Source organism: Triturus cristatus, chromosome 4_1, assembly GCF_964204655.1.
Source record: "Triturus cristatus chromosome 4_1, aTriCri1.1, whole genome shotgun sequence".
NCBI lineage: Eukaryota > Metazoa > Chordata > Amphibia > Caudata > Salamandridae > Triturus > Triturus cristatus.
The window spans coordinates 123,789,418-123,805,894 of record NC_140585.1 but is presented as its reverse complement, the minus strand read 5'-3'; the positions used below and the strand labels follow the sequence as shown (position 1 = coordinate 123,805,894).

At 38.8% G+C, this 16,477-nt stretch overlaps 6 non-coding genes across 6 annotated transcripts; all 6 read right to left on the bottom strand.

Annotated features, from left to right (window-relative positions):
* Window positions 1–1,052: 1,052 nt before the first annotated feature.
* On the bottom strand, window positions 1,053–1,125 carry TRNAK-CUU (transfer RNA lysine (anticodon CUU)). The gene has a single exon. It is a non-coding gene; the product is annotated as a tRNA-Lys (tRNA).
* A 2,459-nt stretch (window positions 1,126–3,584) lies between these two features.
* TRNAK-CUU (transfer RNA lysine (anticodon CUU)) lies at window positions 3,585–3,657 on the bottom strand. The gene has a single exon. It is a non-coding gene; the product is annotated as a tRNA-Lys (tRNA).
* A 3,303-nt stretch (window positions 3,658–6,960) lies between these two features.
* Window positions 6,961–7,033, bottom strand: TRNAK-CUU (transfer RNA lysine (anticodon CUU)). The gene has a single exon. It is a non-coding gene; the product is annotated as a tRNA-Lys (tRNA).
* Window positions 7,034–10,336: 3,303 nt separating this feature from the next.
* On the bottom strand, window positions 10,337–10,409 carry TRNAK-CUU (transfer RNA lysine (anticodon CUU)). The gene has a single exon. It is a non-coding gene; the product is annotated as a tRNA-Lys (tRNA).
* A 3,282-nt stretch (window positions 10,410–13,691) lies between these two features.
* On the bottom strand, window positions 13,692–13,764 carry TRNAK-CUU (transfer RNA lysine (anticodon CUU)). Its single transcript has one exon. It is a non-coding gene; the product is annotated as a tRNA-Lys (tRNA).
* Window positions 13,765–14,961: 1,197 nt separating this feature from the next.
* Window positions 14,962–15,034, bottom strand: TRNAA-AGC (transfer RNA alanine (anticodon AGC)). Its single transcript has one exon. It is a non-coding gene; the product is annotated as a tRNA-Ala (tRNA).
* Between the last annotated feature and the right edge of the window lie 1,443 nt (window positions 15,035–16,477).

Genomic DNA, 16,477 nt, shown 5'->3' with positions numbered 1-16,477 from the left:
CTTCAGGTTGGCATGTTTAGTACTTGAATAGGAGTGATATCACTGTATGTTAACCTAGACTCAGGCCCTACCTAATCTTGGAGATACATTTCTCATGAATGAGTAACCAAGGGAGATACAATTTTTAGGAGTTAGTGCATGTCTAATGCAAGATTAATCACCATATTATGAGAGCCAATGCTATCATCCAGCAAAAAATACTCGTTTTCGCCCAACGTGGGGCTCGAACACACGACCCTGAGATTAAGAGTCTCATGCTCTACCGACTGAGCTAGCCGGGCTCCCACTTAAATATGGTATGCAGACTCATCATTTTTTATTAAGGAAAACCGTTTCTGGATATTCCTCTGCTCTTGTTTTGCAAGGAACTTCACTTTTATACATCCTTCAGAGGAAAGAATGTCAAGTAAAATAAGACGAAATGAAAATGGAAGGTGTGAAATTTTCATTTTGAGATTGCATAAGAAATCAAATTCCTCTCACGTGCTATAGAATACCTAAACACTTTTGATTAAACCACTTAAGTTGTTATAATGACACCAAATTTGAAAGCCATCTGTGACTTTTCTGTTCTTACTCTGCAACAACCATGGCAATTACAAGTTAAAAAGTAAAATGTATGCAAATTTTAGAATGGAGAATGCGGGCATCGATCCCGCTACCTCTCGCATGCTAAGCGAGCACTCTACCATTTGAGCTAATTCACCTGTGTGCTCACTCAGCATCACATTTCAAAAGTAACGTTACTGCTGTCCACACTTTATTTTAAGTCTAATTGCCCATAACATGAGTGTTCAGTTCACTCCTAACTGATGCCTTAACTACACCTAGGGGATGTTTTACACTTCAGGTTGGCATGTTTAGTACTTGAATAGGAGTGATATCACTGTATGTTAACCTAGACTCAGGCCCTACCTAATCTTGGAGATACATTTCTCATGAATGAGTAACCAAGGGAGATACAATTTTTAGGAGTTAGTGCATGTCTAATGCAAGATTAATCACCATATTATGAGAGCCAATGCTATCATCCAGCAAAAAATACTCGTTTTCGCCCAACGTGGGGCTCGAACCCACGACCCTGAGATTAAGAGTCTCATGCTCTACCGACTGAGCTAGCCGGGCTCCCACTTAAATATGGTATGCAGACTCATCATTTTTTATTAAGGAAAACTGTTTCTGGATATTCCTCTGCTCTTGTTTTGCAAGGAACTTCACTTTTATACATCCTTCAGAGGAAAGAATGTCAAGTAAAATAAGACGAAATGAAAATGGAAGGTGTGAAATTTTCATTTTGAGATTGCATAAGAAATCAAATTCCTCTCACGTGCTATAGAATACCTAAACACTTTTGATTAAACCACTTTAGTTGTTATAATGACACCAAATTTGAAAGCCATCTGTGACTTTTCTGTTCTTACTCTGCAACAACCATGGCAATTACAAGTTAAAAAGTAAAATGTATGCAAATTTTAGAATGGAGAATGCGGGCATCGATACCGCTACCTCTCGCATGCTAAGCGAGCGCTCTACCATTTGAGCTAATTCCCCTGTGTGCTCACTCAGCATCACATTTCAAAAGTAACGTTACTGCTGTCCACACTTTATTTTAAGTCTAATTGCCCATAACATGAGTGTTCAGTTCACTCCTAACTGATGCCTTAACTACACCTAGGGGATGTTTTACACTTCAGGTTGGCATGTTTAGTACTTGAATAGGAGTGATATCACTGTATGTTAACCTAGACTCAGGCCCTACCTAATCTTGGAGATACATTTCTCATGAATGAGTAACCAAGGGAGATACAATTTTTAGGAGTTAGTGCATGTCTAATGCAAGATTAATCACCATATTATGAGAGCCAATGCTATCATCCAGCAAAAAATACTCATTTTCGCCCAACGTGGGGCTCGAACCCACGACCCTGAGATTAAGAGTCTCATAGCTCTACCGACTGAGCTAGCCGGGACCCAAATAAATATGGTATGCAGACTCATCATTTTTTATTAAGGAAAACCGTTTCTGGATATTCCTCTGCTCTTGTTTTGCAAGGAACTTCACTTTTATACATCCTTCAGAGGAAAGAATGTCAAGTAAAATAAGACGAAATGAAAATGGAAGGTGTGAAATGTTCATTTTGAGATTGCATAAGAAATCAAATTCCTCTCACGTGCTATAGAATACCTAAACACTTTTGATTAAACCACTTTAGTTGTTATAATGACACCAAATTTGAAAGCCATCTGTGACTTTTCTGTTCTTACTCTGCAACAACCATGGCAATTACAAGTTAAAAAGTAAAATGTATGCAAATTTTAGAATGGAGAATGCGGGCATCGATCCCGCTACCTCTCGCATGCTAAGCGAGCACTCTACCATTTGAGCTAATTCCCCTGTGTGCTCACTCAGCATCACATTTCAAAAGTAACGTTACTGCTGTCCACACTTTATTTTAAGTCTAATTGCCCATAACATGAGTGTTCAGTTCACTCCTAACTGATGCCTTAACTACACCTAGGGGGTGTTTTACACTTCAGGTTGGCATGTTTAGTACTTGAATAGGAGTGATATCACTGTATGTTAACCTAGACTCAGGCCCTACCTAATCTTGGAGATACATTTCTCATGAATGAGTAACCAAGGGAGATACAATTTTTAGGAGTTAGTGCATGTCTAATGCAAGATTAATCACCATATTATGAGAGCCAATGCTATCATCCAGCAAAAAATACTCGTTTTCGCCCAACGTGGGGCTCGAACACACGACCCTGAGATTAAGAGTCTCATGCTCTACCGACTGAGCTAGCCGGGCTCCCACTTAAATATGGTATGCAGACTCATCATTTTTTATTAAGGAAAACCGTTTCTGGATATTCCTCTGCTCTTGTTTTGCAAGGAACTTCACTTTTATACATCCTTCAGAGGAAAGAATGTCAAGTAAAATAAGACGAAATGAAAATGGAAGGTGTGAAATTTTCATTTTGAGATTGCATAAGAAATCAAATTCCTCTCACGTGCTATAGAATACCTAAACACTTTTGATTAAACCACTTAAGTTGTTATAATGACACCAAATTTGAAAGCCATCTGTGACTTTTCTGTTCTTACTCTGCAACAACCATGGCAATTACAAGTTAAAAGGTAAAATGTATGCGAATTTTAGAATGGAGAATGCGGGCATCGATCCCGCTACCTCTCGCATGCTAAGCGAGCACTCTACCATTTGAGCTAATTCACCTGTGTGCTCACTCAGCATCACATTTCAAAAGTAACGTTACTGCTGTCCACACTTTATTTTAAGTCTAATTGCCCATAACATGAGTGTTCAGTTCACTCCTAACTGATGCCTTAACTACACCTAGGGGATGTTTTACACTTCAGGTTGGCATGTTTAGTACTTGAATAGGAGTGATATCACTGTATGTTAACCTAGACTCAGGCCCTACCTAATCTTGGAGATACATTTCTCATGAATGAGTAACCAAGGGAGATACAATTTTTAGGAGTTAGTGCATGTCTAATGCAAGATTAATCACCATATTATGAGAGCCAATGCTATCATCCAGCAAAAAATACTCGTTTTCGCCCAACGTGGGGCTCGAACCCACGACCCTGAGATTAAGAGTCTCATGCTCTACCGACTGAGCTAGCCGGGCTCCCACTTAAATATGGTATGCAGACTCATCATTTTTTATTAAGGAAAACTGTTTCTGGATATTCCTCTGCTCTTGTTTTGCAAGGAACTTCACTTTTATACATCCTTCAGAGGAAAGAATGTCAAGTAAAATAAGACGAAATGAAAATGGAAGGTGTGAAATTTTCATTTTGAGATTGCATAAGAAATCAAATTCCTCTCACGTGCTATAGAATACCTAAACACTTTTGATTAAACCACTTTAGTTGTTATAATGACACCAAATTTGAAAGCCATCTGTGACTTTTCTGTTCTTACTCTGCAACAACCATGGCAATTACAAGTTAAAAAGTAAAATGTATGCAAATTTTAGAATGGAGAATGCGGGCATCGATACCGCTACCTCTCGCATGCTAAGCGAGCGCTCTACCATTTGAGCTAATTCCCCTGTGTGCTCACTCAGCATCACATTTCAAAAGTAACGTTACTGCTGTCCACACTTTATTTTAAGTCTAATTGCCCATAACATGAGTGTTCAGTTCACTCCTAACTGATGCCTTAACTACACCTAGGGGATGTTTTACACTTCAGGTTGGCATGTTTAGTACTTGAATAGGAGTGATATCACTGTATGTTAACCTAGACTCAGGCCCTACCTAATCTTGGAGATACATTTCTCATGAATGAGTAACCAAGGGAGATACAATTTTTAGGAGTTAGTGCATGTCTAATGCAAGATTAATCACCATATTATGAGAGCCAATGCTATCATCCAGCAAAAAATACTCATTTTCGCCCAACGTGGGGCTCGAACCCACGACCCTGAGATTAAGAGTCTCATAGCTCTACCGACTGAGCTAGCCGGGACCCAAATAAATATGGTATGCAGACTCATCATTTTTTATTAAGGAAAACCGTTTCTGGATATTCCTCTGCTCTTGTTTTGCAAGGAACTTCACTTTTATACATCCTTCAGAGGAAAGAATGTCAAGTAAAATAAGACGAAATGAAAATGGAAGGTGTGAAATGTTCATTTTGAGATTGCATAAGAAATCAAATTCCTCTCACGTGCTATAGAATACCTAAACACTTTTGATTAAACCACTTTAGTTGTTATAATGACACCAAATTTGAAAGCCATCTGTGACTTTTCTGTTCTTACTCTGCAACAACCATGGCAATTACAAGTTAAAAAGTAAAATGTATGCAAATTTTAGAATGGAGAATGCGGGCATCGATCCCGCTACCTCTCGCATGCTAAGCGAGCACTCTACCATTTGAGCTAATTCCCCTGTGTGCTCACTCAGCATCACATTTCAAAAGTAACGTTACTGCTGTCCACACTTTATTTTAAGTCTAATTGCCCATAACATGAGTGTTCAGTTCACTCCTAACTGATGCCTTAACTACACCTAGGGGGTGTTTTACACTTCAGGTTGGCATGTTTAGTACTTGAATAGGAGTGATATCACTGTATGTTAACCTAGACTCAGGCCCTACCTAATCTTGGAGATACATTTCTCATGAATGAGTAACCAAGGGAGATACAATTTTTAGGAGTTAGTGCATGTCTAATGCAAGATTAATCACCATATTATGAGAGCCAATGCTATCATCCAGCAAAAAATACTCGTTTTCGCCCAACGTGGGGCTCGAACACACGACCCTGAGATTAAGAGTCTCATGCTCTACCGACTGAGCTAGCCGGGCTCCCACTTAAATATGGTATGCAGACTCATCATTTTTTATTAAGGAAAACCGTTTCTGGATATTCCTCTGCTCTTGTTTTGCAAGGAACTTCACTTTTATACATCCTTCAGAGGAAAGAATGTCAAGTAAAATAAGACGAAATGAAAATGGAAGGTGTGAAATTTTCATTTTGAGATTGCATAAGAAATCAAATTCCTCTCACGTGCTATAGAATACCTAAACACTTTTGATTAAACCACTTAAGTTGTTATAATGACACCAAATTTGAAAGCCATCTGTGACTTTTCTGTTCTTACTCTGCAACAACCATGGCAATTACAAGTTAAAAAGTAAAATGTATGCAAATTTTAGAATGGAGAATGCGGGCATCGATCCCGCTACCTCTCGCATGCTAAGCGAGCACTCTACCATTTGAGCTAATTCACCTGTGTGCTCACTCAGCATCACATTTCAAAAGTAACGTTACTGCTGTCCACACTTTATTTTAAGTCTAATTGCCCATAACATGAGTGTTCAGTTCACTCCTAACTGATGCCTTAACTACACCTAGGGGATGTTTTACACTTCAGGTTGGCATGTTTAGTACTTGAATAGGAGTGATATCACTGTATGTTAACCTAGACTCAGGCCCTACCTAATCTTGGAGATACATTTCTCATGAATGAGTAACCAAGGGAGATACAATTTTTAGGAGTTAGTGCATGTCTAATGCAAGATTAATCACCATATTATGAGAGCCAATGCTATCATCCAGCAAAAAATACTCGTTTTCGCCCAACGTGGGGCTCGAACACACGACCCTGAGATTAAGAGTCTCATGCTCTACCGACTGAGCTAGCCGGGCTCCCACTTAAATATGGTATGCAGACTCATCATTTTTTATTAAGGAAAACCGTTTCTGGATATTCCTCTGCTCTTGTTTTGCAAGGAACTTCACTTTTATACATCCTTCAGAGGAAAGAATGTCAAGTAAAATAAGACGAAATGAAAATGGAAGGTGTGAAATTTTCATTTTGAGATTGCATAAGAAATCAAATTCCTCTCACGTGCTATAGAATACCTAAACACTTTTGATTAAACCACTTAAGTTGTTATAATGACACCAAATTTGAAAGCCATCTGTGACTTTTCTGTTCTTACTCTGCAACAACCATGGCAATTACAAGTTAAAAAGTAAAATGTATGCAAATTTTAGAATGGAGAATGCGGGCATCGATCCCGCTACCTCTCGCATGCTAAGCGAGCACTCTACCATTTGAGCTAATTCACCTGTGTGCTCACTCAGCATCACATTTCAAAAGTAACGTTACTGCTGTCCACACTTTATTTTAAGTCTAATTGCCCATAACATGAGTGTTCAGTTCACTCCTAACTGATGCCTTAACTACACCTAGGGGATGTTTTACACTTCAGGTTGGCATGTTTAGTACTTGAATAGGAGTGATATCACTGTATGTTAACCTAGACTCAGGCCCTACCTAATCTTGGAGATACATTTCTCATGAATGAGTAACCAAGGGAGATACAATTTTTAGGAGTTAGTGCATGTCTAATGCAAGATTAATCACCATATTATGAGAGCCAATGCTATCATCCAGCAAAAAATACTCGTTTTCGCCCAACGTGGGGCTCGAACCCACGACCCTGAGATTAAGAGTCTCATGCTCTACCGACTGAGCTAGCCGGGCTCCCACTTAAATATGGTATGCAGACTCATCATTTTTTATTAAGGAAAACTGTTTCTGGATATTCCTCTGCTCTTGTTTTGCAAGGAACTTCACTTTTATACATCCTTCAGAGGAAAGAATGTCAAGTAAAATAAGACGAAATGAAAATGGAAGGTGTGAAATTTTCATTTTGAGATTGCATAAGAAATCAAATTCCTCTCACGTGCTATAGAATACCTAAACACTTTTGATTAAACCACTTTAGTTGTTATAATGACACCAAATTTGAAAGCCATCTGTGACTTTTCTGTTCTTACTCTGCAACAACCATGGCAATTACAAGTTAAAAAGTAAAATGTATGCAAATTTTAGAATGGAGAATGCGGGCATCGATACCGCTACCTCTCGCATGCTAAGCGAGCGCTCTACCATTTGAGCTAATTCCCCTGTGTGCTCACTCAGCATCACATTTCAAAAGTAACGTTACTGCTGTCCACACTTTATTTTAAGTCTAATTGCCCATAACATGAGTGTTCAGTTCACTCCTAACTGATGCCTTAACTACACCTAGGGGATGTTTTACACTTCAGGTTGGCATGTTTAGTACTTGAATAGGAGTGATATCACTGTATGTTAACCTAGACTCAGGCCCTACCTAATCTTGGAGATACATTTCTCATGAATGAGTAACCAAGGGAGATACAATTTTTAGGAGTTAGTGCATGTCTAATGCAAGATTAATCACCATATTATGAGAGCCAATGCTATCATCCAGCAAAAAATACTCATTTTCGCCCAACGTGGGGCTCGAACCCACGACCCTGAGATTAAGAGTCTCATAGCTCTACCGACTGAGCTAGCCGGGACCCAAATAAATATGGTATGCAGACTCATCATTTTTTATTAAGGAAAACCGTTTCTGGATATTCCTCTGCTCTTGTTTTGCAAGGAACTTCACTTTTATACATCCTTCAGAGGAAAGAATGTCAAGTAAAATAAGACGAAATGAAAATGGAAGGTGTGAAATGTTCATTTTGAGATTGCATAAGAAATCAAATTCCTCTCACGTGCTGTAGAATACCTAAACACTTTTGATTAAACCACTTTAGTTGTTATAATGACACCAAATTTGAAAGCCATCTGTGACTTTTCTGTTCTTACTCTGCAACAACCATGGCAATTACAAGTTAAAAAGTAAAATGTATGCAAATTTTAGAATGGAGAATGCGGGCATCGATCCCGCTACCTCTCGCATGCTAAGCGAGCACTCTACCATTTGAGCTAATTCCCCTGTGTGCTCACTCAGCATCACATTTCAAAAGTAACGTTACTGCTGTCCACACTTTATTTTAAGTCTAATTGCCCATAACATGAGTGTTCAGTTCACTCCTAACTGATGTATTAACTACACCTAGGGGGTGTTTTACACTTCAGGTTGGCATGTTTAGTACTTGAATAGGAGTGATATCACTGTATGTTAACCTAGACTCAGGCCCTACCTAATCTTGGAGATACATTTCTCATGAATGAGTAACCAAGGGAGATACAATTTTTAGGAGTTAGTGCATGTCTAATGCAAGATTAATCACCATATTATGAGAGCCAATGCTATCATCCAGCAAAAAATACTCGTTTTCGCCCAACGTGGGGCTCGAACCCACGACCCTGAGATTAAGAGTCTCATAGCTCTACCGACTGAGCTAGCCGGGACCCAAATAAACATGGTATGCAGACTCATCATTTTTTATTAAGGAAAACCGTTTCTGGATATTCCTCTGCTCTTGTTTTGCAAGGAACTTCACTTTTATACATCCTTCAGAGGAAAGAATGTCAAGTAAAATAAGACGAAATGAAAATGGAAGGTGTGAAATTTTCATTTTGAGATTGCATAAGAAATCAAATTCCTCTCACGTGCTATAGAATACCTAAACACTTTTGATTAAACCACTTAAGTTGTTATAATGACACCAAATTTGAAAGCCATCTGTGACTTTTCTGTTCTTACTCTGCAACAACCATGGCAATTACAAGTTAAAAAGTAAAATGTATGCAAATTTTAGAATGGAGAATGCGGGCATCGATCCCGCTACCTCTCGCATGCTAAGCGAGCACTCTACCATTTGAGCTAATTCACCTGTGTGCTCACTCAGCATCACATTTCAAAAGTAACGTTACTGCTGTCCACACTTTATTTTAAGTCTAATTGCCCATAACATGAGTGTTCAGTTCACTCCTAACTGATGCCTTAACTACACCTAGGGGATGTTTTACACTTCAGGTTGGCATGTTTAGTACTTGAATAGGAGTGATATCACTGTATGTTAACCTAGACTCAGGCCCTACCTAATCTTGGAGATACATTTCTCATGAATGAGTAACCAAGGGAGATACAATTTTTAGGAGTTAGTGCATGTCTAATGCAAGATTAATCACCATATTATGAGAGCCAATGCTATCATCCAGCAAAAAATACTCGTTTTCGCCCAACGTGGGGCTCGAACACACGACCCTGAGATTAAGAGTCTCATGCTCTACCGACTGAGCTAGCCGGGCTCCCACTTAAATATGGTATGCAGACTCATCATTTTTTATTAAGGAAAACCGTTTCTGGATATTCCTCTGCTCTTGTTTTGCAAGGAACTTCACTTTTATACATCCTTCAGAGGAAAGAATGTCAAGTAAAATAAGACGAAATGAAAATGGAAGGTGTGAAATTTTCATTTTGAGATTGCATAAGAAATCAAATTCCTCTCACGTGCTATAGAATACCTAAACACTTTTGATTAAACCACTTAAGTTGTTATAAAGACACCAAATTTGAAAGCCATCTGTGACTTTTCTGTTCTTACTCTGCAACAACCATGGCAATTACAAGTTAAAAAGTAAAATGTATGCAAATTTTAGAATGGAGAATGCGGGCATCGATCCCGCTACCTCTCGCATGCTAAGCGAGCACTCTACCATTTGAGCTAATTCACCTGTGTGCTCACTCAGCATCACATTTCAAAAGTAACGTTACTGCTGTCCACACTTTATTTTAAGTCTAATTGCCCATAACATGAGTGTTCAGTTCACTCCTAACTGATGCCTTAACTACACCTAGGGGATGTTTTACACTTCAGGTTGGCATGTTTAGTACTTGAATAGGAGTGATATCACTGTATGTTAACCTAGACTCAGGCCCTACCTAATCTTGGAGATACATTTCTCATGAATGAGTAACCAAGGGAGATACAATTTTTAGGAGTTAGTGCATGTCTAATGCAAGATTAATCACCATATTATGAGAGCCAATGCTATCATCCAGCAAAAAATACTCGTTTTCGCCCAACGTGGGGCTCGAACCCACGACCATGAGATTAAGAGTCTCATGCTCTACCGACTGAGCTAGCCGGGCTCCCACTTAAATATGGTATGCAGACTCATCATTTTTTATTAAGGAAAACTGTTTCTGGATATTCCTCTGCTCTTGTTTTGCAAGGAACTTCACTTTTATACATCCTTCAGAGGAAAGAATGTCAAGTAAAATAAGACGAAATGAAAATGGAAGGTGTGAAATTTTCATTTTGAGATTGCATAAGAAATCAAATTCCTCTCACGTGCTATAGAATACCTAAACACTTTTGATTAAACCACTTTAGTTGTTATAATGACACCAAATTTGAAAGCCATCTGTGACTTTTCTGTTCTTACTCTGCAACAACCATGGCAATTACAAGTTAAAAAGTAAAATGTATGCAAATTTTAGAATGGAGAATGCGGGCATCGATACCGCTACCTCTCGCATGCTAAGCGAGCGCTCTACCATTTGAGCTAATTCCCCTGTGTGCTCACTCAGCATCACATTTCAAAAGTAACGTTACTGCTGTCCACACTTTATTTTAAGTCTAATTGCCCATAACATGAGTGTTCAGTTCACTCCTAACTGATGCCTTAACTACACCTAGGGGATGTTTTACACTTCAGGTTGGCATGTTTAGTACTTGAATAGGAGTGATATCACTGTATGTTAACCTAGACTCAGGCCCTACCTAATCTTGGAGATACATTTCTCATGAATGAGTAACCAAGGGAGATACAATTTTTAGGAGTTAGTGCATGTCTAATGCAAGATTAATCACCATATTATGAGAGCCAATGCTATCATCCAGCAAAAAATACTCATTTTCGCCCAACGTGGGGCTCGAACCCACGACCCTGAGATTAAGAGTCTCATAGCTCTACCGACTGAGCTAGCCGGGACCCAAATAAATATGGTATGCAGACTCATCATTTTTTATTAAGGAAAACCGTTTCTGGATATTCCTCTGCTCTTGTTTTGCAAGGAACTTCACTTTTATACATCCTTCAGAGGAAAGAATGTCAAGTAAAATAAGACGAAATGAAAATGGAAGGTGTGAAATGTTCATTTTGAGATTGCATAAGAAATCAAATTCCTCTCACGTGCTGTAGAATACCTAAACACTTTTGATTAAACCACTTTAGTTGTTATAATGACACCAAATTTGAAAGCCATCTGTGACTTTTCTGTTCTTACTCTGCAACAACCATGGCAATTACAAGTTAAAAAGTAAAATGTATGCAAATTTTAGAATGGAGAATGCGGGCATCGATCCCGCTACCTCTCGCATGCTAAGCGAGCACTCTACCATTTGAGCTAATTCCCCTGTGTGCTCACTCAGCATCACATTTCAAAAGTAACGTTACTGCTGTCCACACTTTATTTTAAGTCTAATTGCCCATAACATGAGTGTTCAGTTCACTCCTAACTGATGTATTAACTACACCTAGGGGGTGTTTTACACTTCAGGTTGGCATGTTTAGTACTTGAATAGGAGTGATATCACTGTATGTTAACCTAGACTCAGGCCCTACCTAATCTTGGAGATACATTTCTCATGAATGAGTAACCAAGGGAGATACAATTTTTAGGAGTTAGTGCATGTCTAATGCAAGATTAATCACCATATTATGAGAGCCAATGCTATCATCCAGCAAAAAATACTCGTTTTCGCCCAACGTGGGGCTCGAACCCACGACCCTGAGATTAAGAGTCTCATAGCTCTACCGACTGAGCTAGCCGGGACCCAAATAAACATGGTATGCAGACTCATCATTTTTTATTAAGGAAAACCGTTTCTGGATATTCCTCTGCTCTTGTTTTGCAAGGAACTTCACTTTTATACATCCTTCAGAGGAAAGAATGTCAAGTAAAATAAGACGAAATGAAAATGGAAGGTGTGAAATTTTCATTTTGAGATTGCATAAGAAATCAAATTCCTCTCACGTGCTATAGAATACCTAAACACTTTTGATTAAACCACTTAAGTTGTTATAATGACACCAAATTTGAAAGCCATCTGTGACTTTTCTGTTCTTACTCTGCAACAACCATGGCAATTACAAGTTAAAAAGTAAAATGTATGCAAATTTTAGAATGGAGAATGCGGGCATCGATCCCGCTACCTCTCGCATGCTAAGCGAGCACTCTACCATTTGAGCTAATTCCCCTGTGTGCTCACTCAGCATCACATTTCAAAAGTAACGTTACTGCTGTCCACACTTTATTTTAAGTCTAATTGCCCATAACATGAGTGTTCAGTTCACTCCTAACTGATGCCTTAACTACACCTAGGGGATGTTTTACACTTCAGGTTGGCATGTTTAGTACTTGAATAGGAGTGATATCACTGTATGTTAACCTAGACTCAGGCCCTACCTAATCTTGGAGATACATTTCTCATGAATGAGTAACCAAGGGAGATACAATTTTTAGGAGTTAGTGCATGTCTAATGCAAGATTAATCACCATATTATGAGAGCCAATGCTATCATCCAGCAACGTGGGGCTCGAACCCACGACCCTGAGATTAAGAGTCTCATGCTCTACCGACTGAGCTAGCCGGGCTCCCACTTAAATATGGTATGCAGACTCATCATTTTTTATTAAGGAAAACCGTTTCTGGATATTCCTCTGCTCTTGTTTTGCAAGGAACTTCACTTTTATACATCCTTCAGAGGAAAGAATGTCAAGTAAAATAAGACGAAATGAAAATGGAAGGTGTGAAATTTTCATTTTGAGATTGCATAAGAAATCAAATTCCTCTCACGTGCTATAGAATACCTAAACACTTTTGATTAAACCACTTAAGTTGTTATAATGACACCAAATTTGAAAGCCATCTGTGACTTTTCTGTTCTTACTCTGCAACAACCATGGCAATTACAAGTTAAAAAGTAAAATGTATGCAAATTTTAGAATGGAGAATGCGGGCATCGATCCCGCTACCTCTCGCATGCTAAGCGAGCACTCTACCATTTGAGCTAATTCCCCTGTGTGCTCACTCAGCATCACATTTCAAAAGTAACGTTACTGCTGTCCACACTTTATTTTAATTCTAATTGCCCATAACATGAGTGTTCAGTTCACTCCTAACTGATGCCTTAACTACACCTAGGGGATGTTTTACACTTCAGGTTGGCATGTTTAGTACTTGAATAGGAGTGATATCACTGTATGTTAACCTAGACTCAGGCCCTACCTAATCTTGGAGATACATTTCTCATGAATGAGTAACCAAGGGAGATACAATTTTTAGGAGTTAGTGCATGTCTAATGCAAGATTAATCACCATATTATGAGAGCCAATGCTATCATCCAGCAAAAAATACTCGTTTTCGCCCAACGTGGGGCTCGAACCCACGACCCTGAGATTAAGAGTCTCATGCTCTACCGACTGAGCTAGCCGGGCTCCCACCTAAATATGGTATGCAGACTCATCATTTTTTATTAAGGAAAACTGTTTCTGGATATTCCTCTGCTCTTGTTTTGCAAGGAACTTCACTTTTATACATCCTTCAGAGGAAAGAATGTCAAGTAAAATAATACGAAATGAAAATGGAAGGTGTGAAATTTTCATTTTGAGATTGCATAAGAAATCAAATTCCTCTCACGTGCTATAGAATACCTAAACACTTTTGATTAAACCACTTTAGTTGTTATAATGACACCAAATTTGAAAGCCATCTGTGACTTTTCTGTTCTTACTCTGCAACAACCATGGCAATTACAAGTTAAAAAGTAAAATGTATGCACATTTTAGAATGGAGAATGCGGGCATCGATCCCGCTACCTCTCGCATGCTAAGCGAGCACTCTACCATTTGAGCTAATTCCCCTGTGTGCTCACTCAGCATCACATTTCAAAAGTAACGTTACTGCTGTCCACACTTTATTTTAAGTCTAATTGCCCATAACATGAGTGTTCAGTTCACTCCTAACTGATGCCTTAACTACACCTAGGGGATGTTTTACACTTCAGGTTGGCATGTTTAGTACTTGAATAGGAGTGATATCACTGTATGTTAACCTAGACTCAGGCCCTACCTAATCTTGGAGATACATTTCTCATGAATGAGTAACCAAGGGAGATACAATTTTTAGGAGTTAGTGCATGTCTAATGCAAGATTAATCACCATATTATGAGAGCCAATGCAATCATCCAGCAAAAAATACTTGTTTTCGCCCAACGTGGGGCTCAAACCCACGACCCTGAGATCAAGAGTCTCATGCTCTACCGACTGAGCTAGCCGGGCTCCCACTTAAATATGGTATGCAGACTCATCATTTTTTATTAAGGAAAACCGTTTCTGGATATTCCTCTGCTCTTGTTTTGCAAGGAACTTCACTTTTATACATCCTTCAGAGGAAAGAATGTCAAGTAAAATAAGACGAAATGAAAATGGAAGGTGTGAAATTTTCATTTTGAGATTGCATAAGAAATCAAATTCCTCTCACGTGCTATAGAATACCTAAACACTTTTGATTAAACCACTTTAGTTGTTATAATGACACCAAATTTGAAAGCCTTCTGTGACTTTTCTGTTCTTACTCTGCAACAACCATGGTAATTACAAGTTAAAAAGTAAAATGTATGCAAATTTTAGAATGGAGAATGCGGGCATCGATCCCGCTACCTCTCGCATGCTAAGCGAGCGCTCTACCATTTGAGCTAATTCCCCTGTGTGCTCACTCAGCATCACATTTCAAAAGTAACGTTACTGCTGTCCACACTTTATTTTAAGTCTAATTGCCCATAACATGAGTGTTCAGTTCACTCCTAACTGATGCCTTAACTACACCTAGGGGATGTTTTACACTTCAGGTTGGCATGTTTAGTACTTGAATAGGAGTGATATCACTGTATGTTAACCTAGACTCAGGCCCTACCTAATCTTGGAGATACATTTCTCATGAATGAGTAACCAAGGGAGATACAATTTTTAGGAGTTAGTGCATGTCTAATGCAAGATTAATCACCATATTATGAGAGCCAATGCTATCATCCAGCAAAAAATACTCGTTTTCGCCCAACGTGGGGCTCGAACACACGACCCTGAGATTAAGAGTCTCATGCTCTACCGACTGAGCTAGCCGGGCTCCCACTTAAATATGGTATGCAGACTCATCATTTTTTATTAAGGAAAACCGTTTCTGGATATTCCTCTGCTCTTGTTTTGCAAGGAACTTCACTTTTATACATCCTTCAGAGGAAAGAATGTCAAGTAAAATAAGACGAAATGAAAATGGAAGGTGTGAAATTTTCATTTTGAGATTGCATAAGAAATCAAATTCCTCTCACGTGCTATAGAATACCTAAACACTTTTGATTAAACCACTTAAGTTGTTATAATGACACCAAATTTGAAAGCCATCTGTGACTTTTCTGTTCTTACTCTGCAACAACCATGGCAATTACAAGTTAAAAAGTAAAATGTATGCAAATTTTAGAATGGAGAATGCGGGCATCGATCCCGCTACCTCTCGCATGCTAAGCGAGCACTCTACCATTTGAGCTAATTCCCCTGTGTGCTCACTCAGCATCACATTTCAAAAGTAACGTTACTGCTGTCCACACTTTATTTTAATTCTAATTGCCCATAACATGAGTGTTCAGTTCACTCCTAACTGATGCCTTAACTACACCTAGGGGATGTTTTACACTTCAGGTTGGCATGTTTAGTACTTGAATAGGAGTGATATCACTGTATGTTAACCTAGACTCAGGCCCTACCTAATCTTGGAGATACATTTCTCATGAATGAGTAACCAAGGGAGATACAATTTTTAGGAGTTAGTGCATGTCTAATGCAAGATTAATCACCATATTATGAGAGCCAATGCTATCATCCAGCAAAAAATACTCGTTTTCGCCCAACGTGGGGCACGAACCCACGACCCTGAGATTAAGAGTCTCATGCTCTACCGACTGAGCTAGCCGGGCTCCCACTTAAATATGGTATGCAGACTCATCATTTTTTATTAAGGAAAACTGTTTCTGGATATTCCTCTGCTCTTGTTTTGCAAGGAACTTCACTTTTATACATCCTTCAGAGGAAAGAATGTCAAGTAAAATAATACGAAATGAAAATGGAAGGTGTGAAATTTTCATTTTGAGATTGCAT